Consider the following 27499-nt stretch of genomic DNA (forward strand, 5'->3'; position numbering starts at 1 on the left):
ACAGCTGTCACCTTAGTGTTTTTTAATAAAGTGATTCCCAGTTTGCTAATAATTCTTTATTAGTAATATTAGTTAATAGACACAAACGTATCATGACAGAACAACAGCAAGGAGGATAAAAGTTCACCGGAGGCCTACTTTACAGACATAACTGTATAGTAATCAATCTAACATAGGAGGTTTATGGAAAATTTCCATAAAGTTGAAGACACTAACAAATCATTCTTTACAATCAAAAGAGATAGCCCACAGCAATTCTACAACAAGCATTGGCATAGCCAATAGGTCTCGCCTTTGGGACCTTATAAGTGTTTAGCCATGCAACAGTTGCATAACTAAATACTTATAAGGTCCCAAAAGCGAGACCTATTGGCTATGCCAAGCGGCCGTGCGGCCGCGAAAGTAAAAGTGATCGCGATCACGATCAAACATCAAAGCTGTCGTGGGGCCGCGAAAGTGAAAGTAATCGCGGTAAAGCGCGGCGCGCGCGCCCGCGCACATGCACTGTGGCTCTAGGCTGGTCTGGTAGCACTTTTTGGAGCCCTCTCAATAAGTCTCGCCAGAGCAGCGCATGCGCTGGGTCAGGCGAGAGCTAAAAACTATGTCCTTGGAAGATCATAATACAGCCCTGAGAAAGCAGGTTAGCCAGATAAACACACATTGGCAGCCAAAAGCAGAAAGACCAGTGCTATTTTAAGCTTATTTCAAAAGATTTGACCGACATTTTAGATTTGTTTGAGGAGAAATAGGTACAAAAATTTTGCCTGAACATGGCATGTCTTAAGGGGATATTGTGCAAAATGAATGAACTGTTCTTGTGGAATCAATAGTTTTATCACAAGAATACTATTTGTAAAACTCCTCTGGACTATATATCTTTTTCGTTATTAAGACTGCAGTTTTTATTAGGATCTCCAAGTTCATATAAACTTTATGAAATTAACGCATCAGTTGGATAATTGATATAGCAGCATCTAGCGATGGGCAATTTTTCCTACCTGTAAGGTTCTTAAGAATCAGCGGTCTATGTGTTATCAAGTTTGTCTCATACTGAGATACAGTTCCATTTTACACGATAAAGGTGCAGGTTTGTGAATTGGCGCTTTGCACAGTTGCGGGGCAGGCTATACTGCTGTTGTTTGTGATGTGCACTCCTGAACCTCAGCTGGTCTGATCTGGATATGCTGGGTTGTGGGTACAAGACAAAGGTGTTTCCTTTTTTGTAGGACAGCGCATGTTACTGCAGTTCAGTTTTATAAAGTCTAATGGTACTAGAAGCTCTACTCAGTGATAACTATTCCGCATGGTTCTGTCGCTCTCTGAACACATTTTACCATTTTCAAAGACAATACACATTAATAGGAACATAGCTCACTGAACAGAGTTTCGAACCTCGCTCTGACTCATTTATTAAAGAGTAGTAAGATCTACATATAAAGAAAATATATGTATAACAAATGGCATTTGTCATTTTGAGGTCCCTGGTTATCGGTTGAATGTGTTGTGGGCCAGGCTGCCAGGGGTAGCTTTGTATGCCTGTGTTTTGAAGCTCTGTCCTCTTCTGAATATTAACAGTGGTGGGCGTGGTTTGCGTAAGTTGTCAGTGCTGTTGTGGAGAAGTATAGACGAACATACGGACGTGAGTATATCTTGAAGAACACCACTGGCCAGGATGGACTCAGTAAATTGCAGTGACTTTGTAGGGAAAACAAAACTGCCTTCTTTAGCATCACCTTACTCCACCTCAGCAGGACTCATTCTTTCATAAAGCAAGGCTGGTCACTGCCCTATTGATTGTTAGCTGTATATGAGCTGAGTATCCATGTGTGGGTGCATTTGTAACAAGCACAGGCAAAGCCAATATGTGACACCTTTGGAAGGCTTTAGCTGACAGTTTGGCTCTTTACCAATGCTTGATGTTGAACAACATTGACAACAAAAGAAAAATTAATGCTTGTTCTGCATTGGCAATAAGAAAAACAAGCATCAGCAAAGCCAACAGGTCTGGTTATTTTAGAAATGAAAGCGATTCTTCAATGTCTGACAAATTTAGGTGTGTGGGTGAGTGTGTTAATGTGAGAATGAGTCAACGGTTGGGTGGATGTGTGAGCGCACGAATGGATGAATAAGTGAGTGACTGAGTGCATGCAAAATAAATAGGTGGGTCAGTGAATGGATTGATAAATGGGTGACTTCATTGAGGAATAGTTGAGTGATTTCAGACACAGAACACCTCTCAGTCTTAGAGATTGCGATTAAACAGCAGTGATGATAATGTTATTAATTTCCACTTTTATGACAGTGCAAACATTATGACAGGGTCATGTGCCATTGTGCCAAAAATGCGCACAATATGTCAAGAATTACAACCATAAGGAGGAGCCAAGATGGCGACCGAGACGGCAGCGTAGACTCCCGGCTCCGTGAACCTCCGCATCCCGCACGGATATCCTGCATGAGATCCTCAGCCTGCGCGATGCGATCGTGTTTGTGAATGAGAGTGGCAACCGATCGTGTGACTCCGAGGTTTCTGGCTGCGGTACCGCCGGAGAAAAGTGCATTTTAAATTTGCGGCCCGTGCAGCCCTGGAGCCAGGACCTCGAGTGGACGCCTTGGCCGGGTGGCAGTTCAACAACAGCGGCCTGTGGTGACTGGGTGGAGTCGGTCCACCGGAGCGGTGCCAACCTCGGCCAACATTTCGCCGTGGTCGTTCCTGCCGCTAAGCGAAGCGGACCGAGTGCCTGCCCGGGGGTGCAACTCTCAGATTCCCCGGCGATAGCCCCTGCCCTTGGCGGCGAGCTGTCCGGACGCCGCCCGTAACTCGCCCTGATTCTTGCGGGCGGCTCCCGGATTTTCGCGGGAGCTGGTCCGTGGTGGGGACGACTGTTGCCCGTGACCACGCAACGGATACATTTTTGCCTGCCCCCGGACCCTGTTTCCAGCGCCGTGGGCCTCGGGGCGCTTGTTCCTGGGTCCCGGCCCCCATACGGGTCGGGCCTACCCGGCGGCCATTTTGTTGCGATGAAGCCTACCATCCTGTCCACTGGGTCACAGCAGGATTGGGAGTGTGTGACTTTTGGGAGTGTGGCGGAGCGATCGCAGAGAGCTATGCTGGGGTACGGCGACCTCCTCGAGGCCCTCGGTGCCCTTCATTCCTCCTTGGTTCATGGCGTCGGGGTCTTGGGGAGTAAGCTCGATGGTGTGGCATCAGCGTTGGGACAGTGGCGGCCTTCCTGTCCTCAGGTACACAGGGACTTCCCACACTGCACACCGGGGGACAAAGTCGCGGCCACCCCTGAGATTAGTGCACAGCTGGACACTCCGGACAGTATGCTACAGTGTGATCGGCTGGCTGTGGATCTGATCTGTTCCGGAGGTATTGGACCTGAGTGGGAGGTGGTGGCCTCGATCCGTGCACGGCCTCCAGTGACCCAGGGACAATTCAAGCAACAGTTGTCTACTTTGGCTGCTTCCGCCTTTCTGGACCCTGTGTGCAGTGCAGACTCTGGGGCAGCACTGGGAAGGCCGTCCCTCCATGATGTGGACTGTGTTGGTACTCAGAGACTTCCACCCCACCTGTGTGTGTCGCTTCCCGGTCTTTTTTGGACACTCCTTTACCATGGAACATCGGACATGGCGCTGGGTCGAGGGGTAGGCATGGGCAGAATTGCAAAGAGTGGTCAAGGATAAGGCTGATCCTTCAGGGGTGGTCATCTAGTAGACGGGCGGGCTCAGGGGTTGCGTGCTCTCATGGTATAGCTATTAGCATAATCGGTGCATAATGCTCCCCATCTTTCTTTGACATGGTCGATTTTGTGCTGTTTACTGTTTGCTTTGGGGGAAACTTACCGTGCGGGAGGGGGAAGCCGGGGGTATGTTTTGAAGGCCCTCCTCCAGTTTATTAATACTTTCTCTACCCCCCCGTCTGGTGGGGTTCTTTTCTTACTCCTTTTTTCCCTGTTTCTTCTATATTTCGGGTCTGGTTCCGGGGCGACAGGCACACTGCTGGGGGGGGGGGGGCGTACTCATCTGCAGAGGTGCAGGGTGGGGGGTTGGGGGAAGGGGTTCTTTAGTCTTTCATCTCCTTTTTCCATGGCCTCCTTTTTCTTCTCTGATTCTTCTTGTTTTTTCTTTTCTGGGATCAGCGTGGTACACCTCCTTTGTTGTGAATCGTCGCCTTTTCATGTGTGCCACAATTTCCGGGGTGTTCCCTGGGCTTTAGGGCAGGGGACTGCAGGCGCAACTGCTCATGATATTCTTCCCTATCCTGAATTTCCTGTGTCTGCGCCATTGATCCAATAGATTGCTGATTATTGCTTATGTCATTATTCTGCCCGCCTCTTATCGCTGTTGGGAAATTGTTCGGCACCTGATCCTTCTGTCTTTTTCCATTATAAAATGAAAACCCTTTTTATCCTGGTGTCCTACCTGCGCTGTTCACTGGCCAGACTATATTAGCATGAAGATTCTGCTCCCCGAGGTGCTGCCTGTGTTCACACTTGATCTTTGTTGCTCTGATTGCTTAGCGGCCGGCCCCGGGGGGTTGTAGGCCCATACTTGTTATTGATTGAAATGTCAATAAAGGTTTTTCAAAAAAAAAAAAAAAAAAAAGAATTACAACCATTCTGCCACTGGCAGAAATTTGCTGGAGCAGGACTGGGGTAACACTGTAATCAGATTGTTTATAATATACAAATATTTTCAGCATTATACATGTTCAGAATGGCCCCATCACTCAGCAGTCCTAACCAGGGCTGGATTGGGAACTGAAAGAAGTCTGGCAAATTTTGTCAGACCAGCCCACCTACTGCATGTAGCAAGGGAGCGAAGTGACAGTGCCGGACCGCTCCTTCGGAGGTTTGAAAAGTTCTCGCCCAAATAATGTTTTGAAAAAAAGGCAATTATGGTGCGTTTCTTTGAATTGATTAATTTTTTGCATTGTCTTATTTAATGTTATAAGCAGCCTCTCATTTTTTTTTTAGTCAATGTGTTAGGAACTTTTTTTAAAAAAACTTTTATTTTGCGGAGTTTTATATAGCGCGAACTTGACCCAAAGGTATCGGGTATCAGAGCGCTTTAAATAGCACCAGTTGTGTTACACGAGGACACATTATATTTTGTTAGGCACGTGGAGATTAAGTGATTTGCCCAGAACCACAGGATATTCAGCGTCATTGCCGAGACTCGAAGCCAGTTCCCTAGATTCGAGGTCGACCGCCCTAGCCATAAGGCCAACTCCTCTTTTCGTTATTTGATTAATGCATTTTCCTTTTGAATGGCATGAAAGCGAGAGATTGCATGTGTATAACAAAGGAATATTTCTGTAACATCTAGCCTGTTTATTGGAGGTTTGTGTTTCTGGTGTCACACTGGTTAATTCTATCAACCAAAAACGACAGGGGAAACAAGAGACAAAGAATTGGAAATTAAAGCAAATTACAGAGGATGCAAGGTTGAGAACAAAAGATTTTGTGCAAGTTAGTAAACTCAGCCAAACTCGATAAACCATGTTTTTGGGAATAGTCAACAAATAGTGGTCATGCGTGCATCAAGACCTTGAACATGTAAAAGGCTTGCAATCTCAGCATGGATGTAGATGGAAGGTTATAGCGTTCTTTTGACAAGAATACATTGGCCGATTTACAAAGGTAATTTATGTTTTTGAGTAAGTTTACACTTATAAGTACATTTATTGATCTTTGGTATTCACAAACTCCAAGTGTAAGTCACTATTACAAAATAACAAGCATTGGCAAAGCCAATAGGTCGTGCCTACCTAAGAACTATGGGCTTTGACAATTGTTTTAGCCATGTTGTACACCAGCATGGTTGCTCTTCGGCATGGCTGAAAGTTAGTGGCGTACAGGAAAGTGGCATGTAGTGAAGGAGGGGTGTCGTACAGTGGAGTGGAGTGGAGTAGAGTGTCATAGAGTGGCATAGAGTGGAGGGTTGTGGAGTGGCATAGATTGGAGAGGAGTGTTGTGAACTGCTGTAAAGTGGAGTCTCATAGAGTAGAGTGTTGTGGAGTGGTGTAGAGTGAAGGGATGTAGAAGGGTATAATGGGGTATAGAGTGGAGTAGAGTTTTGTTGAGTGGAGTTGCATAAAGTGTCGTAGAGTGGGGATACAAAGTGGCATAGAGTGGAGTATTGTAGAGTGGAGTAGTTGAACAGAGTGGAGTAGTATGTCGTAGAATAGAGTGGAGTGGCATAGAGTGGGGTAAAGTGGAATGGAGTGGTGTAGAGGGAGTTGCGTAGAGTGGAGTAGAGGGTCATAGAGTGGAGAGTCATAGAATGCCATGGAGTGGCGTGGAATAGAATGGAGTAGAGAAGGGTGACCCAGATTGAAGTAGAGTGGAGTAGAGTGGCATAGAGTGGAGTACAGTCGAGTGGCCTAGAGTGGATTAAAGTAGGGCGGCATAGAGTGGAGTGTTGTAGAGTGAAGTGTGAAGTGTCGTAGAGAGGAGTGTTATAGAGAGGAGGGGAGTGGATGGGCGTAGAGTGTCAAAGAGTGGCGTGGCATTCAGTGCAGTGGAGTGAAGTGTCATGAAGTGGAGTGGGATAGAGTGGAGTGTGGTAGAGTGGAGAGTCATTGAGTGGAGAGTGGTGAAGTGCTGTAGAATGGAAGGTTGTAAAGTTGAGTGGAATAGAGTGGAGTGACGTAGAGTATAGCGGCATAGGGTAGAGTGGGGAAGAATTGAGTGGTGTAGACCGGCGTAAAGTAGAGTGGCACAGAGTGGCATAGAGTGTTGTAGAGTGTCATAGGGTGGAGGGGAGGGTCATCGGGTGGAGGTTAGTAGAGTGGAGTATAGTGGAGTAGAATGTTGTGAAGTGGAGGATCATAGAGTGTTGGAGAAAGGAGCAGGGAGTTGTGTCGTGGAGTGTCATAGAGTGGAGTGGCATAGAGGAGAGTGCCATGGAATGTCGAAGAGTGGAGTGGAGTGGAGTACAGTAGAGTGTTGCAGGGATTCTATTTAGAAACAGAACTATGCCTGGGATCACAGAACATCATTATGTAGGGTCTTAGTCACCATTCCACATCAGACCTATAAACCCTAATCCAGAATAAGGGACTGATTAGGATGTCGGGCGGACCACCACAACACAATGCAGTCAGTCAGAGTGGTCGGAGGGCCAGACCAACACTTCAAGCAGGCTCAAGGAGCCTGTTGGGGTGTCGGTTGGACCGTAATTCTTACAATGGAGACGGTGCCTCCGCAAGCACTGTCGTAGGAATTGCGATGTCCCTTTCCAACAGCCTGTTCATGGTGGTCCCGTCGCCATGGAAAGGCTGTTGCCAAGGGAGTGGGGGCCCCTAGCAGGGCCCTTGTCCCCCGTAGACCTTTGTGATGTAGCCTGGGGGACACATGTGGTTCCCCCAAGCAGCCATGCACCGTGCGCCAGGCACCACATGGTGCCTAGCACATGGTGCATTGCATGGATGCTCAAAAACATCACTTTTTCCTTTTCAACTTGTGCTGCAGCCCTTTTCCAGGCCGCAGCACAACCCGCAATGGAAAATGGGATTGTTATGACTGCCTGCATTGCGGTTGTATCGTAATTGGGCTATCGGGCTGGCGACTGCTTGTCGGACGGTCTCGAGCCCAAAATGATGACAGTTAGGCGCTCATCCGACCGCCATCGTAATGATGCCTAGTCTCATATTGCCTTAACTGCCCTCCTAACCTTCCAGAGCAACAGGTAAGTTAGCACTCCAGAACACAACACTCTGAACCCTCTAGGGGCTCGAGGTAACAGGTCATCACCTTTCGTTTTCTCACTCATATGTGTCCACAATAAATAGAAAAGATACACAAAGAAAGATTACAATATTTATTAAAACTATTGTGTTCTCATGAAGCAACTGTGCTGCAATTAGAAAACATATGCAAGTCAGCAATGTGATTAGCATAATCAATAAACTGTGCACAAAAAAGCGCTGTCATTGCGAATGACAAGTCTTCCTAAGACTACCCTCACTATGGGAGCACAGTGATATATCAGAGATCTCTGGGATAAGTGCCGGACCCCATGCCTGATGTTCATCAGCTGGTCTACATCTCAGACGCGCAGATCTCTCGTCTCAGGACCGTTTCTCTGCAAGCATCTCCCCTCTCTATATTCAGAATGACAAGTCTTGACTTATATGATAAGAATTGCCATGTTTCGAAAACAGCAACAGGATTTCCCTATTATGTCTAGGTCTTGGTTTCCGATCACAGAGAAAAACAGAGCACAATGTAGTTTGACCTTGTCTGAAATGTTTAGCCTAAATCCCAGCAGAAACGCTGACTAACAAAACATGTGCAGCCTATTTCTAAAATAACATTGTGGCACAAAAACAAGTGTGTTATTTTGTAATCCATGTGCAAAGCAAAAGCTGCCTACTAAGTGTGCAGTTAGGTTAACATAGGCTAACATAGGGGAGAAGCTACAGTGGGCCCTCTAGGGAACTCACGACAAGAGTGGCATAGTGAAAAGTGGAATAAAGTGTTAAATAGTGTCATAGAGTAGAGTGGCGTGGAGTGGAGTGGAGTGGCGTGGCGTCGAGTAGGGTAGAGTGGAGTGCAGTAGAGTGTTGTGGAGGGTCATAGAGTGTGTAGAGTGGAGTGCAGAGTCGTAGAGTGGCGAGTCATAGTGTGGTGGGGAGTAAAGTGGAGTCGAGAAAAGTGTTCTACAGAAGAGGTGCATAGAGTGTCACAGAGCGGAAAAGAGTGTCGTAGAGTGGAGTTTCTTACAGTGTCTTAGGGCAGTTGGGTGTAGAGTGGAGGGTCATAGAGTGGAGTAGAGTGCCGCAGAGTGGAGTTTCGTAGAGTGTTGTGGAATGGAGTCTGGTTGAGTGGAGTTTCGTAGAGTGGATTAGGATAGTGTCTTGTAGAGCGGAGTGGTGCAGAGTCGATTGGCATAGAGTGGAAGGCGTAGATGGGAGTGGCATAGAGTAGAGTGAAGTGTCATAGCGTAGACTGGATTAAAGTGTCAGTGTGGAGTAGAGTGGCGTAGAGTAGAGTAGAGTGGAGTATTATAAAGTGCCGTGAAATATCGTGGAGTGGCATATAGTGATGCTGAGTGGCGTACGGTGGTGTAGAGTGGAGCAGGCCCAAGTGCTGTAGAGTGTTGTGGAGTGTCTTAGAGTGTAATGCAGTGTCTAGAGCAGTGTTCTTCAATCTGTGGGACGCGCCCCCCCCCCCCCAGGGGGGCGCGACACCATCTCAGGGGGGGCGCGCACTCCACACTAAGATCTTCCCTTTGTTGGTCTTTTACTGTCCCATGTCACAAGTCTTCACCCATTTCAAATGGGAATTTTTTCATTGTAGAGCTCCGGTTACAGAGGGTTGGAGGGGGGAGGGAGGGGAACTAGATAAGGCACACTTGCCCCTGCTTTTGTCATGTAAAGAGCTGAGTTAACTGTCCCAGGAGGGGGTTAATTCTTAGAGCTGAAATGCTTCAGCTGCAGTGGGAGGCAGGGAGTCTCCTGCTAAAAACAAAAGCAAACCAACAGACAGTCCTGCTCCTTCACTTTGATTTCATAGCAGAGGAGACTCCTTGACTCCCACTGCAGCTAAAATGACTGTCTGTCCCTTGCTTTCAGTTTAGCAGAGGAGACATCCTTCCTTGCACTGCAGCTGAAGCATTTCAACTCTACAAGTTTAACCCCGTCCTGGGAGGCTTAGCTCTTAGCAAAAGGAGACAAAGTTTCTTTTAAATTTACACGGCAGGCGCGCAATGCCCACAGGGCTTCAAGATGCCAAAAGAAAAATGCTAGCCAGTCATGTGTAGTTTAAACAGCCTGCAGATTGATTGTCTTGACACTAAATATGTTTATAAAGAAGTATGTATACATTAGTAATGTGACATTCCTGTCTTTGTTCCATTTTATTATCAGTCATGGGTCATTCAGGCAGCCCTAGAACACAATTAAAAGTGCTTCTATTTATATTTTCTGTTCAAGGTATGCACATAGTGCTGACAATACAGCTTTAGGTGACTGTTATTTTTTATTTTTGTACTGCCTGGGACATCGAAATAGTGAGCTAGCAACCCTAATCATAAAACTGGAAGTTTGTTGTAAGATCAGCACATTTATTTTCTTCACCCTGATCCCTGGTTAATGCCAAATTAGCAATAGTTTAACTTACATCTTAAACCCTAGGCCACCGTCAATAACATGTTGAGTTACTTCAAGTGTCTGGGAATGCACCCTGCATTCAGACAACTCACTCCTCATTCTCGTCCTTCACTTTCACGCTCACCCTGCACTCACAGTCATCACAATGCACTCATACTGATTGCCATGCACTCACACCATTCACCCGCTCACCCTGCACTCACAGCGACCGCTCTGCACACACAATGCACTTACGCTGTTCACCCTGTACCTCACCTTGCAGTCACACGAGCACACTACTCACCCTGCACTCATGACACTTCACTCACCTGTCCCCCTCACTGATCAACCTGCAATCTCACTCCAATAAGACCATCACTAACCAAACATTCTTTCATCCCACTCTGCACTTACATCCGCACCCAAATACATATGGTCACCTCACTCACCCTGCAGTCACTCCTCTTACCCTACTCTCACACTGTTGCATGGCTCACCCTGCACTCACATGGGTACTCCTGCCACCCACACAGCGCAGAGGTTTAATGTGCCTGCTACAAAGAACGTGTACCATGCAGATCAAAGAACTGAGTGTGAGTAAACAATGAGTAGTGCTATAAAAAATTAAATGTTTGCCAGAAAGGTTCTATAGAGGGATGAGGTGCATTGTTGGGGAGTGGTAGTGAGGAAATTCATGGAGGAGGAGTAAATGGGGGAAGGGGCACTAAAACAGAACGTTCCACTGTGTGCGACCAGTGCTAGGGCCAGCCCTGGCTGGGAGTGTGCGCCCCCACCCAAAGTTTAGGTCTAGTTGCGCCCCTGTACACAAGTATGGGCATGTCGTGCCCCATCAAGGTTTTCTTCCTAAATTACAAAAGGACACATTTACATGCACTGCAATCCAGCCTTTCAGGGGGCTCCTTGATAGAGGCAGCTCTGTTTTTGCCCTGATGGCCTGGAATAATTCCTAAACAGATTCTTGTAAATATCATTTTGTTTAATTTCTTTTTAATGTGATTGATGTGAGAGAGTCTATTACTATTTGCAGAGAAATGTTTTTGTTTTATGCAACAACCATAAAAAAGTTTATTTTAGATCAAAACGGGTCCTCACATATGAGAAATTGGAGGATATCACAGATATTATTCGCTGTAAAATTTGTGGGCTGCTGCTTTGTTACAACAGTGAAAAAAGACATCACTATCTCTGAATATTAGATGTAAACACTTTTAGAATTTCGACCATAGCGCCTGTGCACCGTTAGTAGCCTGGCTAAAGAGGGTATGTCAGAGCTGAAAGTGAATCATTTAATCTCAAAGCTGTTCTGAACAGGGACACCCAAAATAGTATTGGCCCAGGGCACCCAAAATCCTTAACATGTCCCTGCCACCACAAAGTCTGTCAGACAACATTCCTCTGAAGTAAAATAGGCAACATCATTCATTTATTATCAGTTCTATTTTTTTTAAACATAAGCCCAACGTGTCCTAAACACCCACTGCTTCAGGCAAGCAACTTATCGTACCACTAAGGAATTCTCAATTAGGTGTTCGGTCAGCGCCCGCTCTCTAGACTTTCACCTTTGTCTTCGGATCCATAACTGGTTGGTGAGCAATTGTCCCATTATAATGCTGCATAAAACGTTTGTTAATGGTTTCTAGAGAAAAATTGTTTCTTGTGTACCAACTCTGAGCTAGGGAGTGCTTGAAAAATCTGATAACACTGTCTCGCTTACAGTCACTGTTTTGGCTGAAAATATCTGCAGAATATTCAGCTTTGAGAGAAACTGCTATCAAAACTCTCTTGCCTTTCAGTTCGTCCTATTTCTGTGCAATTGGGTTCTCAGCACTTGCGGTATTAAAGACTAAGTACCGTAAAGACTGGATGTGGAACACAACCTGAGGATGGCAGTAGCAAAAATCCATCCACAGATTGACAGGCTATGTGGCTGAAAACCGGCACACCCATCACATTTATGTCGGTGGTGTTATTATTAATCTATGTCATGTGTAAAACAAAGCATCCTAGTTAAAACAATTTGCACACATTTTATCTTGGAAAATTGTGTTTTGAGCTGTGTAATAAGCCTCTGTCATTTCACCACACCCACTCACAAACCTGCAGTTTACTTAGCACTCTTATTGTGTTGAACATTATTTGCCGGATATGGCCCGTGATATGCGTGTGGCGGTCGATTATGTAGTGTACCAGATTCCAGAAATTTCTGTCAGGTGGTGGGGGGGCCCAACATATAAAAAAAATTCAGCTGGGGGGGCTCAACCTACAAAAGTTTGAAGACCTCTGGTCTAGAGTGAAGGGGCGTTGAGGGGTGGGACATAAAGTGGCATGGAGTGGAGGGTCATAAAGTGGAGGGTTGTAGATGGGAGGGTCGTAGAGTGGAACAGTAAAGAGTGGAGGGGCATAGAAGAACGAGTTACTTACCTTCGGTAACAATGTATCTGGTAGAGACACAGTCTAGCAGCAGGTTCCTTAACTTGGAATATTACCCCAGGCGTCAGACTGGATCCGTAAAATCTTTTATTTCCCAGCAGTACCTCTGCACATCAGGAGGCGTCGTCGCCCGGCTCCGTCCTGACGTCGTTCACGGAAGTGACATCAACGGAGCCAAATGAGACCCTCCCAGCGTGCTGGCGTCAGTTTTCTACAGGAAACTTTTCCGCGCCACAACGCAGAGCCATGACAAAAACTGCGAGAGTATAGGAACAGTGTGTTAAAAAAGAGCAAAAATAGTTGAAACAACAATGACAAGAAACATGAGAATGATAACAATCATTAGAATGAGAAACAACACCATGAAAGAGTACCCAACACAAGAAGGGACTGAAGGGATTGAACAGAGCACCCATCCCAGCAAAGTGCCATCAAAGCGAAGAGCCGTGCCCCCCACCCCCAGGAGGCAACGGCAGCGGAAACGAATGGCATGACAAACGAAGGATAGTTTGCCACTGCAGGACAGAACTGTAAAGAACCACAAGACTGGACCAACATGAGTCACGACCAGTGACCAGAAGTGCAATCAACAACCACATAGAACGTTGACCACACCACCTCACCAGAGCTCTATGAATAGAAGCATAGCCAAAGAGAATACAACCCAAATGACTGCAGCACAAACAAGGAGGAACAGACGAGGGCAGAGGGAGGGTAGGAAAACATGAGAATCTCCACGCTGGAGGAACCCAGGTGGAGCAGCATTGAAAAGCACAGAACCTAGCCACCCAAAAATGAGAATGGGTGGATGACCAAAGAGCCCCAAAACAGAATGACACACCCTGCCCCAGAGGAAGATGCGAGAGCACCCCTCAGGAAGACCAAGGCCACCTGTAAGGAAGTGAGGTGGTAGAATCCCACCGGAAAAGGCCTTCGCAGAACGGGGAGGATGGGTGGGCGTTAAGGAATCTGTGACTAGACTGTGTCTCTACCAGATACATCGTTACCAAAGGTAAGTAACTCGTTCATCAGATAGAGACATCTAGCGCAGATTCCTTAACTTAGAATAGATACCAAAGTCATACCCCAGTGGAGGAGGGTCTGCGACTGAAACCCACCAAGTTCCAAAAGAACTTCTCTGTCAATAACATTAACGAATCACGGTGGGAACAGCAGCGCCAATGCGGCTGACACCAGACCAATGAAGCCCTGTAAGGGAGCTCGAGCAAGGGGGGCAAAGGCACCACAATCCATCAGAGGACCGACCGAGTTCTTCCTCATCCAGACAGGGACGAAAGGAGACACAGAACCAGAAAGGCCAGTGCAGAATAGAAGAAAGTCTGGAAAGTCTGCAAAATGACAGTAAACTGAGCACCGGAGTCCATGAAACTGCCAGAAACAGAGGACAAAAGAGCATGATATCGCCAGAGCATGCCCACTGAACATACACCCCAGAGTATGCTGAAAAGTGAAAGATGAGGGGGCTGATGCTACCATGTAGAGCTACACAGAGACATGACAACCAGGAGATACAGGCATGTGGATGACAGGATATACACAAGGAGACAAGGTGTGTACCGTGAGAACTACACCACAGCTAAACAAAGCCCCAGGAATGGGATTACCAACAGCACACATATGGCGGCAAGAGAGGCAGGCGCATCACCAGGCAGTCAACCAACCAACCGTACCCAGAGGTAAAAATGGCAAAGGGAAACTGGCAAAGCTGGGGACACACCTAGTGCTCCTTTCCATGAAAGAGAGAGAGAGAGAGAGAGAGAGAGAGAGAGAGAGAGAGCGGGCAAAAAACCCTGATACCAGGGCGAGGACAAACTGAGTATGCATACCCTCTCACTGTGTGTATAAACCATGACACACATATGTAAGACAAGATTGAGCATACAGCAACATATAACAAAATGAAGGAAAAAATGAAAAAAGAAGGGGTAGGACTTGAAGAGCACGACCCAGAGAAAAGGAAAGTCACACAATAGGCACCAACGGCACCGGTGTGAAGCATAGCACGGCACAGCAGTGTCAAAAACACCGAGAGGCAACAACATTTCTCCTGACGGGGACGGAACCATGGCCCCCCGCGAGACAAGCGGAAACACCGAGCACCACACCGATGAGGAAGGTGTGGGAAATACACAGACAGAGGCCCGTCAGAGAACAGGGGAAAGAAACACTGACAGTGATGATTGGGAACTGACAACCAGGGAAACACCTGGAGTGGAACATTGAACCGCGAAATAAGAGCGACAGCCCTGAACCAATAGAGTGAACCAGAAAACCTCCGCAAAGGGCAGGAACGGAAGGACCTGAACCCCTGCGTGTAATAAGCAAAGGGACCGAAGTCCCAGCCAGGGAAGGGCATAAAGAACAGGTGACAAGGTAACACGCAGCAAAAAACGTAGCTGGCGGAAACACCACAGCCCTGGGGCAAAAAAGGCCCACGGGACCTGAGCCATGAGAAAAGCCTCAAGCACTTCCCCAATTGAGAATAGAACGCATCCAAGACAGGGGCTGAAGGAGACGTTCGGCGCCCTGTGACAGCGACCATATCATGTGTGTACACACAGAGTGTCTCCACAGAGACGGGAAAGAACTACGGACCAACCGTAGCTTACAACTCAAAACCCCCAGGAGAGAACCGCACGAACCCCGCGGGACTCACTAGAGAGGATGTCGTACACCGTAGACAAAAGAGAAGGAGCCAAAGAAGACTCCGCAGGAGCCGTTGAAACTTCCTGTGACAGGAAGCGCATCTACACAATAGCTAACAAGTACCCACATAGGGTATGGCATACCCCTAAAAGCGAGGGACACCTCTTTGAGCCGAGCTCTTAGACAGAGGACCAAAAAGAAACGCAGAAATAGCTCAGCTGAAACAAAAGAAGGACAAGGCGGCGAAAAGCCGCACAACCCGTCCAGTAACAACGTCTGGAACCCAGAGATGGAGCACCAGAAAAAGCAGTGACACTACTACAACTAAAATCAAAAGTCTACAACCAGGACTACAAACCATGGAAATCATGGAAACCCGGACATGAGGCGTTGAACCGCCGAGTCAGCATGTCTGTTGAACAGGGTGACCCCATCAAAGGGCAAATCCCGAAGACGCTCCTGGACGTTGGCAGGGAAACAGCCATCGCGCAGCCAGTCATGGCGACGCAGAGCAACGGACCGGGCCATTGCCCGACTCACCGAATCAGTGGTGTCCATGGCCATGCGAATGGAAAATTGCGCCATGTCTCTGCCATCACGAACCAACTGTGCCAGGTTAGTCCGAGGACCATCTGGAAGAGAGGGAAGGAGGAGCTTGACCGAGTCCCAAAGGGCAGAAGTAGCCCGGGCAAACACGCAAGACGTGTTCAGGGAGTGAAGGCCAGCACTGGTGGACGCAAAAACCTGGCAGCCACATGACTCCAACCACGGAGATTCCCAAGTGGAAGGGAGTAACGGAGGAGGGGCAGAAGGCAGCGAGCCTGAGGCTGCCTGAATCACCATCCCCTGAGCCCTAGAGTGGAGGGACAAACAAACAGGGTCGTCCGGAGCCAGGCGATGTTGATGTGCAATAGCACCGGGTCCCCCAAAGAGGGTCTCGCCCAAGTCTCCAGAAGAAGGTTGTACAACGACTCGCCAACGGTAATAAACACTCCACTTCCATGGTGCCCTGGTGGAGTAAATCCAGCAAGGGATCAGAGGGAAGAGAGACTGAGGGAGGCTGCAGTTGTAAAATGTCAGTAGCCCTGTGAACCGCCCTTGCAAAAGCTGCACTAGTCACCGTGGGCATCCGAGGTGGCGACAACAGGTCATCTGTAGGGGACGGCAAGAGGCTAAGCCTGCCACCAAAATGTGGTGGATCTACAGCCTGAGGACATCCAAGGACCTACCAGTGCATGGGTACCTAGCCAGAGGGACAGTAGAACATCCTCGGGGGTGGCAAACCCACAAGGGCCTCTTCAGTGTCAGACTCCACATTCTCCACCAACCGATGAACGCTAAGACGGCGTCGACTCTACATCGAGGACCTCCAAAGGAGCCTTGCCAGTCCGGCGCCGAACCGGCTTTGACGCCACCTCCACCGAGGTGGGAACCTGTGAAGAGGAACAGAGTTGATGCGAAGACGAGGGCGGCACCGCAGCCGTAGCCGACATCGACGCAGGGAGCCGCACAGGGCTGTGCGAAGACGACATGGAAGGCTTGGACGTGGGAGAAGGCTGTCACTGTACCCGGCACCAGTATTCTTGTGTGTCTGAAAATGTACAAAGTTGTGTGAACAGTGTAAACACTGGATGCACACAACAGACAAATGTTTGCATCCTCAGGGGAATAGCAGAGCCTCTTATCTTGTGCCTTCAGGGAGGGGAGGAGGGGTAGCAGCCGAGAGAGTCGCTCTGCAACAGTGAACAGTGTTCTGGGAGATGCAAATGCTGAAATACTTTGCCATTAGATCTCTGTTCTTGAAAGAAAATACAACCGGATTTACTGCAACAGCAAATAGATAGCTAGGCGACGTGTTCAAATAATCCAGGGTGCTGTCAATGACGTCATATAGCTGCTTACATAAATCAGGGTGCCAGTGGTGTTTATATTACAGTGGTGGCACTCACACTCCAGAGCAGGGTGCGTGTGTAACGAGGATACTAATGTTCAAGGTGGCTATGTGTAAGCTGGGGTAGGTTGCATGAGGTTGGAAGCCTGCATGGTGAGGTACCTGCCTAGATTAATAAACCTCCGCCGCTAACGAGGGTTGAGAATGCAGCGAAAAGTGCAATAACAAGTCTAGGTTTTGGGAACCCAGAGTTGAGAAAGTGTAAACACTGAGTCAGTAGTTGCCAGTTTTGTTTGTGAAGTTGTAGCTTTGAGCAGCGCGGAGGCGGCGCTGAGTAGAGCTCGGAGTAGGCAACGCACTCCACCTTGGGCAACAGACTACCTGGGCAGCGTGCACAGCCTCAGGGAATGGACAACAGAAATACAGACACAGCCTTGGACTGTGCTCAGCCTTGGGGAATGGAAACCAATAAAATGCGGGTGCTGAAGCTGAAAAGGCACCCAAAGTGTGTCTGTTGGAGGGAAGACCACACTGTCTATTGTCTATTGTGCGTCTTCTGTAAAGCAAACTGAATAACAAAAACATTGCAGCAAGTTTATCCCTAAAAAGCTTGAAGCCTCCAGGGTCATGCTCCACCTACTGTCTTCGGGGGCAAACACCATTTCAAGCAGTAGTGTTGGAACTACTAGCCCCTCTTCAGTGTCTATGGCTGGCCAGTCCTTTGCTTCCTGGTTCTCGTGTTGCATTTCTATGGACACCAGTAGTCCCATCAATGTGGATGTGGTGTAACGGTTAGAGCGGCCGACTTTTAAACAGGGGAAAAGGTTCGAAAAACTTATAAATAAAAATGTGACTAAGCGTTTGATATGTCGGGAGGGGCAAGCAGCGATGAGGGGGTTGGTGCATAAACAGGGCATTTGATCTCGGTCTTTGAATGCTTAGCCAATATAACCGAGATAACAGCATTATTTACAGCCCTGTTTACAGAAACGGGTTGGAGCGAAGCTAAGCTCAGAGCAAGAATGCTCTGCAAATGAAAAGGTACACTTCGCCAAACACGCACAGGAAACTAAGAAATAAAAAGTCCCTCAAACAAACAGATCAACAACCAAAGCGTAAAGATACAGTACCTGGTACCTGCTCTGTGGGAGAAAACAAAGACAAAAAGGAGGGACAAAGAAGAAGTATTGACCACTAGAAAGCAAGGACTGTTAAAGGGCACTGAAAGAAACAAATTAAAAGCACTGGGCAGGCTTTAAGCCCACGCATATAGTTCATACTAAAGTATATACAAGAGGTCTCGAAAGCTTGACCTAAAAACAGTAGTCCAGCACTACACATGGCCAACCACTGGTATTACAACATTCTTCCATAGAAAATAATGAAGGTAGGGGCCTAAAATAAAACCCCATAGGAAATAATGTTAAATTAAATTATTTAAAATAGGTAAACATATAAATAAATGTTGAAACAATATAGTCAAATAGTACAAATTTAGCATTTAATTATAAAATATTTCAATACAATTATTTTGAATTTAAAAAAAATATGCAAATCCAAAACTGTGACAGGGCCCTGGCATTTATGTTTTTTACAAATTAAGCACTGGTTTGGATGATGAATGATTAAAAGCATGGACGGGTGGATGAGGTACTACTTGGATGGAAGCATCCATGCACTTTTAATTATAAGCCAGCCCTATCGGCTTTGCCAGCATTTGTTTATTATACAGACTAAATGATTTTATTTTGTGAGAACAAAAAATATCCTTGCTCAATTTCCTTTACACTAGCGCATTTAAGTGATACAGCATACACGTGCTGGCCAATATAGACCTCAAGGGTTTAGCTAATTACAGTTTGTGTCTCATCCCGCTAATCCCATTGAAGGTTTTAGCGAGAGTCGGATCCCGCCGCGCCTCCTAGCCGCAGACTGCACATGCTCACTGCAGCTCAGCCGCCTTCTTAGCTTTGTAGTCATTAGAGCAGTTAATTAACTGGAGAGCTCGAAGCATAATTCCACAAACCAAATTAATGCAAAACAGAAAACCATTTTCGTCTCATGTACAAGTAAGAGTGTTGCTCAATACCTGGAAAGCAGAATGACCTCCGCATTCTGGAGTTAACTTTTCAAGGACATCTCCTGCCTGTAATTCCAATGCTAAGTGTGAATTATTAAATATTATTTGATAGCTGCTCCCTGAATGAACCAAGGGATATAAAGAGATGAAAGTGGATGTGTGGGTCGATACTGGTAAAACCAACCATCAATGGATTCTCATACATCAATTTTCTCAGCAACAAGGCTGAATGGCCCTCAATTGGCCTGGTGCGCTCTATTTCAACAAGAGGGCACACAATTTAGTTAAAATAATAAAATGTGTTCATCCTTATGTCCATCCTAATCTTTTACCCTGAGCCGGATTTATCCGACAACAAACCGTACCCATCTATTTTGAACTTTTTGTAAACAAGGCTGCCCAATTAGCTGCATTCAACCTTCAAAACAAAGTTCTGTAAGAATATTAGTGAAGTCTTTCTCATTACAGCGGTGCAGGTGCAAAGGAAAACCTTTATTTTTTATTGTGCCTTCTCTGAAAAAGAAAATGTTTTGCCTTGCACCATTGCTGCAGTATAGGATTCAAAAGATGTAACTTCCTGTCCGGTTGTGGCACTTCAAGTTTCAAGAGAGAACAATCCACAAAATCAGCAACAGCAGAAGTAAAAAAAAAAAAAAACAAGTTAAGAACAAAGTAAGTGGACTTATTATTTGTAAAACAGGCAGGATGCATAACATGAAAGGTTAAGATCAGCATATTCTCTAAGTGAAATAACTGTACTAATGTAACAGCTTTACCTAATATCCTAAGAGAATGACATCCCACCACAGACCAGTATACTAGAGCACATGATACAATAAGAGGCGCTGAAGGCAGTGCTTAATTTGAGCCGGTGGTTTCTGGTGCATGGCCCCAGCACTTCATTCTTAGCACCAGCGCTTGTGACAGTCTGCCACATGATGGCTCTGTCTGCCAAATTTGGGTATGAGCACAACAGCAGCTGTTTATTAACGTCATACACATTAACAATCACTAATACGTGCCACCCAAGCCTTCTTATAGCTTTGTGGACCTTGAATAGTATTATTGTTGTACTTTTAAGTGTGTGATGGTTAGTAGTTGTGTTGGTACTGTAATTGGCAGCGCTGGAAGAGGCAATGGATGGTGCGAGCTACTGTGTAATCCTGACAAGGGCCCTGGCGCTCATTGTTTTACAATCTTTCTAGTGTTTAGCATTTGGATTTACCACTAGCCTACATTTGGGGATGTAACTGAATGATACAACCAAGTATCACACTTAGTGTTAAGCATAGAAACGGAGGCGTGACAACTACCAGTACATGTTTTTAGTACGATGTATACCTCTAGATGAGACCATAAGTAATTCTTTTTTCTGGTGCATTCCAGGGCTCTTGAATGTTCAGTGGTAATGCACTTGGTAAGTGTAGCAATTAACTTCTAATTTGTCAATGTACCTGTGAACAATCGTGCAGCTGGCATGATAGCTAATTAAGTTAAGTGCCTGCTAGAGAGATTTGTATACAGTCTACAGTCACAGACTTAAACACGGCAGCGCCCACTCTGCACCTCATCATCCCAAGAGGGGGTGCTCATGCCATGTGTTAAGGGCTTAGAATCTGCATGAAACAATGCCTGACAAAGCTGATAGGCGTGGCATTGTTATAGGCTGAGGTCGAAGTGAGTGGTAATTATGAGGAAACACGTCCCATGGCTTTATACTTTTTATTAAAACAGTTCCCGTACTTTTCATTAAAAAACAACCATCCCTGGATGACTGATGCAGACCTTGAAGTGTTTCCTGCCGGAAGTGAGAAGAGAGCTGTGAAGCAGAGGGAAGGGCAGAGAGCTAAAGAAGAAACAAGCCTTCTCCCCAGGGTGCCTGCTATCTGAAAGAAATGTAAATGTGTGCAATTGGTTAATTAGCAAATGTGAAGTCTGCTTGAGAGCCAGGATAGGCTTTAATTGAAGGACTCAATTGAAGCTCAATGTTAAAAACATTTTTTAAGGATGTTTCCAGCTGAGTTCGGGAGTATGTTTTTTTAAAGGTCACATAAAAAAAAGTTTGCACTAAGAGCAGTGTGATTGCATATTACTAAATATATATAATGAAAGACCTTGCTTCCGCTTAAACTCTAAGAGGCCCATTTGGATGGCGGGTGGACTTCCATCCGCCCGCCTAGCGGAGCTGGGACTGGCCGCCAGTGGTGCAGCGGTCCCGCACCAGCGATTAGGATGCCACCGCCACCGTGGCGGTGGCATCCTCCCTTCCCAGCATTGTGAGCACCGCCCGCCACAATGCTGAGCATGCACTCATGTCATGCACAAGGTGACAGGCACCGCGCGGTGCCTGCCACCATGTCCATGACAACGCAAGGTACCCCTCCGTGCACCCCCAACCCCCCCAATACCCTGGGGGCCCACAACGGGCTCCCGGAAGAGAATTCCGCATGCCTTTTCGTGGCGGCGTTGCCGCCACGGAAAGGCATGTTACCACCCCCATGCTAATATGGATGGCGGTGTCTAGCAGACACTGCCATATTTAACCCTTTTCCGCCCGATCGACTTGTCGACCGGGTGGAAAAGCGGCGGACGGTCTTCCCGTCCGCCGCGGTACCCCCCGCCATACTAATATGGCGGGGGGTAAATGAGTGGCGGGCGGGGAAGGATGTAGGGCGGATCGCCTCTGCCATGCGGGCGGAGGCCATCCGCCCTACATCCTAATGGGCCTCTTAATGTTTATTCCACACTGTTGGAATGGCCCTCTCTGCAGGGTCACCCCCAAACCTTTTGTCTTTTTTCCCTCCACTTTTTATTGAATTTGTTTTTGTTGGCCTTAGGACTTTACCACTGCTAATCAGTACAAAAGTGCTCATACTCTTTCCCTAAAACATGGTTTTATTGGCTTACACCTGATTGGCATACTTAATTTATTTGTAAGTCCCTTGTAGAGTGGTATGCCATATACCCAGATCCTGTAAATTAAATGCTACAAGTAGGCCTGCAGCATTTATTGTGCAACCCACTTAAGTAGCCCTTTAAAACATGTCCCAAGTGTGCCTTTGCAGCCTGAATGCAGTGTTAAAATGGCATGTCAATTTGGCATTGAAACCCCCGTGCCAAGAATTAAACTCCACTTTTATTACATGTAGGTCACCCCAAGGTAGGCCCTAGTTAGCCCACAGGGCAGTGTGCTGTGTAATTAAAAGGTTGGACATGTACCTTTAAATTTTAAATGTACTGGTAGTGAAAAATACCTACATTTGTTTTTCACTACTGTGAGGCCAATCCCTTCCATAGGATAACATTGTGGATTCTTCATTATAATTTATGAGATGTAGTTTCCAATTGGTGTCTTTGGAATTTTATTAAAGAGCAATGGTAAAGTTTGGTTTTTTTATCACAATTTGATCAAATGTCAGTTTTAGAGAGTTGGAATTAGCCAATTTGTGCCCATTGCCTGGCCTTGGCCACATGACTGGGTGTAACTGACAGTTAGACTTTTTGAATTCCTCCTAGACAGTCACACAATTGAGGGATTATACGTGCCTGAATGGGCCATCTGCTGACAGAATGGGGGACGGAGCTGAGCACAGCCCCACTTACAACTGACTAGCCTGTGTTCTGCCTTCACTCAAAGGGCTTGACGACCCTGCATTGTTAATGCAGCCAGCTTGGAGCCAAGGCAGGGGAGGCAGGGAATTCTATGAACTTCAAAGCCACTGTCTAGAAGCTTCTCCCACCTTCCAGAACTAGGGCACCAGGATATAAACGTAGGACCGAAGACTCCAACTCTTTAGTACATTTCTGGACCTGTGGATACTCTGTCAGGAAGAAGGACACCTGTTCTGCTACACGGACTGCCACTTTGCTGGACTGCTGCTCTAAAGAAATTGCTTCCCTGCTATGCTGACCTGCGGCCCTCTTACGTGGGGTAGAAGAACTGGACCTGCAACTTCATCTTGAACCGAGGACCCCAGAGTAACTCCAAGGTCTAGTCTGATGGCCTCCCGATCTGAGCCTCAGGGACATAAAAGGCTCCCCAAACAGATCCTAGGGCCAGCTGCAGTGGGTTCTTGACCCCCAAGTGATGCCTCTCAGGTCCTGGACCGTTGGTGTGGCTCACAGGCTTCTAAATCAATTTTTGGCTCTTCAAACCTGCAAAAGGGTCGATTCGCACCAAGATGGCGCCGCTTGCACCGAAAATCAGTAGGAGCCTCTGCTAGCCCGTCTCTTCACACAGCAGCATTGACAGCCCTTGGGGGACCACCAAAGTGAAGCTTCAGCCCACCTGTCTGTGACTCCCAAACTGCTCTTCGTGTCCGACAACCACACGCGACGCTCTCCTTGCTCTCCATGACCATCTCCAACGTGGACAGGACTCTTGGCACAAAACTGAGAAGGTAAAACCTCAGCTGGACTAATCTTGGAGTGCATGTGACCAGTGCTGTATCACGTTCAGCCTGAACTTTTGACTTTGATCTGGTAGATCGTAACTAGATAACCGAGGTTGGCACGCTGTGCTTTCGGCACTATTTTACACTTTCATTTTGAAAAATCTTAACTCTGGTTCTGCTGATTGGAAGTTTGTCATTTTGGTCTTATATTAGTTATTAAATTCAGCTCGAATATTCTAACCTAGTATGTGATCTTTTTGTGTGGTGTATTCACTGTTTTACTAATTGAAATTTTGCACAAATACTCTACGTATTGCTTCTACATTAAGCGTGACCGCTCTGTGACAAGATACCAGTGGGTTGATCACAGGTTAACATGGGGTTTGCATGTGCCTTACCCTCACAAGGATTGTAGCTGCTGCTTGCCTCTTTAAGACCCACTGCTATGTGCCAGGCTAATTTTGGGTTTGTTTGTGCCTCAGCCTGACAAAGATTGTGGTTGCGGCTTGACCTGGGCTCAAACCCCAGTAAAGCAGTAACCCAATTTCTCATATTGGTGATCAGCAGTGAGGAGCAGGACTTGTGTCTATGAAGTACCATATAGTGATTTTGTGTACATTACCATCCCATATCTAAGACCAATTTGAGTTTTAAATTCACCCTGATTGGCCTTTTTAAAATGTATTCCCACTCTACCTGACTGTTTGCACCTGTGACCCCACCTGCAAGGATGGAGCTTGAGCTTGCCAGCCTGGAGAGCTGCAATGTGGCTGAGCTCAAGGAGTCTTTGCAGGAGAGGGGGATGCCCTCTTAAAGAAGCACAAGGAAGACGGAGCTCCAGAGGGCATTGAGGGCATGTGTTGTAAATTGAAACCACGATGTGATTAAGCATTCACTAAAGACATGAATTCCCCTTTCATGACCAAGTCTCTTTCGTTATGTTGACTAAGTCTGGACTCCATTTTGTATTGTCATGTCTCCACGTGCTCAACACGAGGAGAGTCCTATCTTCGTGTTAGTTGCTCTTGCAATCTGCCTAGTAACAGTCTATAAATAATTCCTTTGTTCGTCTGGCGCATGCCCAGGCTTGACCACATCTGTTATCAGTTAGTCCTTGCTTGACCATGTTTTCGCGGGCTCAAAGAGTGTGTCAGCTCCGCCCATATATTGATTCAGTATCGAAAATGACCATAAAAGGTAATATTCTTTGCCTCATGTTGTATCCACCCACTTATGAGCCCCTCTGTTGTGTATAAAAGGGGACCGTGTACGCAAGTCCTGTGTGCTACTCTATGCAATACTGAAGAGTGTTGTATGGATTGTAGGACCACCCTTAAGGGTTAATAAACTTTGTCTTTGTACTTTGCAGTTTCCGTGCCAACTTCCTTATAGATTCCATTGCAGGAGAGCGAACCCTTGCGTCCTGCGGGCCTAGCTGGGGCCTGTATTCATCAATTGGCGCCCGTCACGTGGGGCTCATCGGCGACTCGGATGCTCGAAGGATTGGTCGCGACGAAGGTGAGGAATTTGGCCGGGGATGTGATCACTGCCAGAGGCACTTTAGCCCTGGCATCCCGAGGTTTTTCTTCCTTTCCCTTCCGAGCTGACCATCTGGGTGGCGCCGGTCCTCGACTGAGACCTCTTCTGTCGGTCCTGCCGTGACAGCCGTTTGGGCGAATTTTGGAGCTTGGCAGTTGGAATCTGGACTCTTGATTGGTAAGAACCGTTGCTCCGAGTTTTTGAAGCCTGGTTTGGCTATTTGAGTTTGATTTGTGATGACCGGTCATATCTTGTATTGGCTATTGTGAGAATATATGCGTTGCAACACATATAGGCAGGTAATGTGGAGATATTTCTCCGGAACTGTGTAACTTTGAACGGCACAACGTTTAAGTGCCATTTCTGATAATACTGCATATTTTGCATTATTTTTGAGCATGCCTGCTTTTAGCGCACTCCGTAAGTGGTGCTGCTGTTTTGGAAACCGGTTAAACCTCGAGGAATCTGCTCCAGCCCCCCCAGAGGGGACTCCTAATAGGGATATGTATGTGAAGCATGGTCTTTCCTCTATAATGTACAGCACGATATGGAGGAAATACACCAAGAAGGATCCTGAGTTGCGATGGCCTTTGTATGGATCGTTTGATATGCGTAAGATTGAGTATGTGGAACAGTGTATGTGTAAGCGGCGTGCTCGTCAAGACATGTTTGAATGTGTGCGATTATGGGTGAAGGAAGTGCGTGAGCGAGAGAAACGTGAGAAAGCGCTGTTTGATAAAGAGCAACGGAAGAATGATCATGTGAGAGCACAGGAAGCAACGCGTCGGGAGGAAAGAGAACTGGCGGAGAGACAAGAGAAAGAGCGTCGGTTGCAAGTCTCGGGTCAATATGCTGTTCGTCAATCACTTTATCCTGTCCTTAATAATCCTGACGATGATTTTTATTTATTAGATCGTTCTCCGCCCCCTTATGTCGGCGTGTCTGCCCCGAGGTCACAAGATTCTGGATCGGTTTCGGGTAAGGTAGACACGCGGTCCATGTGTGGAAATATGGATTTTTATGATCAGTTATGTCCCCTATCTTGGACCCCAACGGTTTCATGTATAAATCAAAGTACATGTATGTTCCCTCCAGTTCCAGTTATGAAGACGCAAACACATGTGCGTCCACCGCCAACATGTCCTCTTTCAGATCCGCCATGAATGGGTCGGATATTCCATTCCTAAGTATGAAAGGCCACCGGCTTTATATGGTTCATTTATCCCATTTTTCAGTCCAGGCGAGTAGGCCCTGATTCTGCCATTAAGCCTTTTCCTGCCTTCTGCCTCTGAAAGCTCCAGTCTGAGCTCGCATCTGTATCCATGAACTTTGTCCTACTCCCTGCGCGGCTAACGGTGCCTGACTCCAGCCTGTTGCCTGCCAAAAACTGTATTTCACCTTGTGATTATCTGCTCCGCTCCCTATCCAATGCATTCCTGTCTAGTAGTTTAAGTAAACATTCTTCCAGCCACCGAGCAAAGGGCCCGGCTTCTCTGTCTTTATGCAAGTAATTCATAGCCCTGTTACTATGGAAGATTTCTGCCCTCGCATCTAGTGTAGACACGTAGACGCTTGTACACGCACTCACAGTCAGTATAGAATAGATTTTGTTCGAAAGACCTTTCTTTTTGGATAACATAGTTCTTTAAACATAGGATGTTAGATATGATTTGGGATTAGGTTGACTTGACCCCCCAGACTTCTGTCTCCACATGTAGAGCTAAATGTCAAGTCCCCTTCACCCCCTAGTTGCACGTCAATCACACGTCATGCTGCTGCGCGCGCATCTCTGCCGAATATTTCTGCTGACATTGCAAAATTCTTTCATGGAACCACCCTATTGTGACATCATACCTGATGACGTTCTTTAAGTTACGCCTAGTTACACCCACTTTAGTTACGCATGTATGTGTTATCAATTGTTACGCCTCCCGCATCTGTTTCACTAAAATGCCTATTGTATAAAAATGATTACTTGTCAATAAAGTTGGTCCTTCACTTCCTGAACCTTCGTGGTGATGGAATATGGAGTCCTCAATTCGAATTGATTTTGGAATAAAGCCCGTTCCGAACCTCTAATACCACGGATTCTGCCTCTTATTTTTCTGAGCTATTATTATTAATTTTCCGTATCAAATTAAGTTCCGGTAATTAAATTATTTACCACATATATGGCGCCCGAACAGGGACACTTTCTCATCTCACGCGCCGGAGGTGCGTTGCAGGCCCGGTCTCCTGCCACAGCTGGACGGACAACAACGCGTACCCACAGGATTTCCTGTATCTCCCTCCTGCCGAGCGGGGGTAACTGAGGCTGCGATCAACACCCAGACGAGGCGGTGAGAAGTGCGAAGTATCCCGACCAGAGCCTAGCT

General features: G+C 46.7%; 1 protein-coding gene across 1 annotated transcript in view; it reads right to left on the minus strand.

Annotated features, from left to right (window-relative positions):
* The window catches only part of LOXHD1 (lipoxygenase homology PLAT domains 1), a 1221805-nt gene that overhangs the window by 455293 nt on the left and 739013 nt on the right, over window positions 1-27499 (minus strand). The window lies entirely within an intron of this gene.

This window comes from Triturus cristatus, chromosome 2_1 (genome assembly GCF_964204655.1).
Source record: "Triturus cristatus chromosome 2_1, aTriCri1.1, whole genome shotgun sequence".
NCBI lineage: Eukaryota > Metazoa > Chordata > Amphibia > Caudata > Salamandridae > Triturus > Triturus cristatus.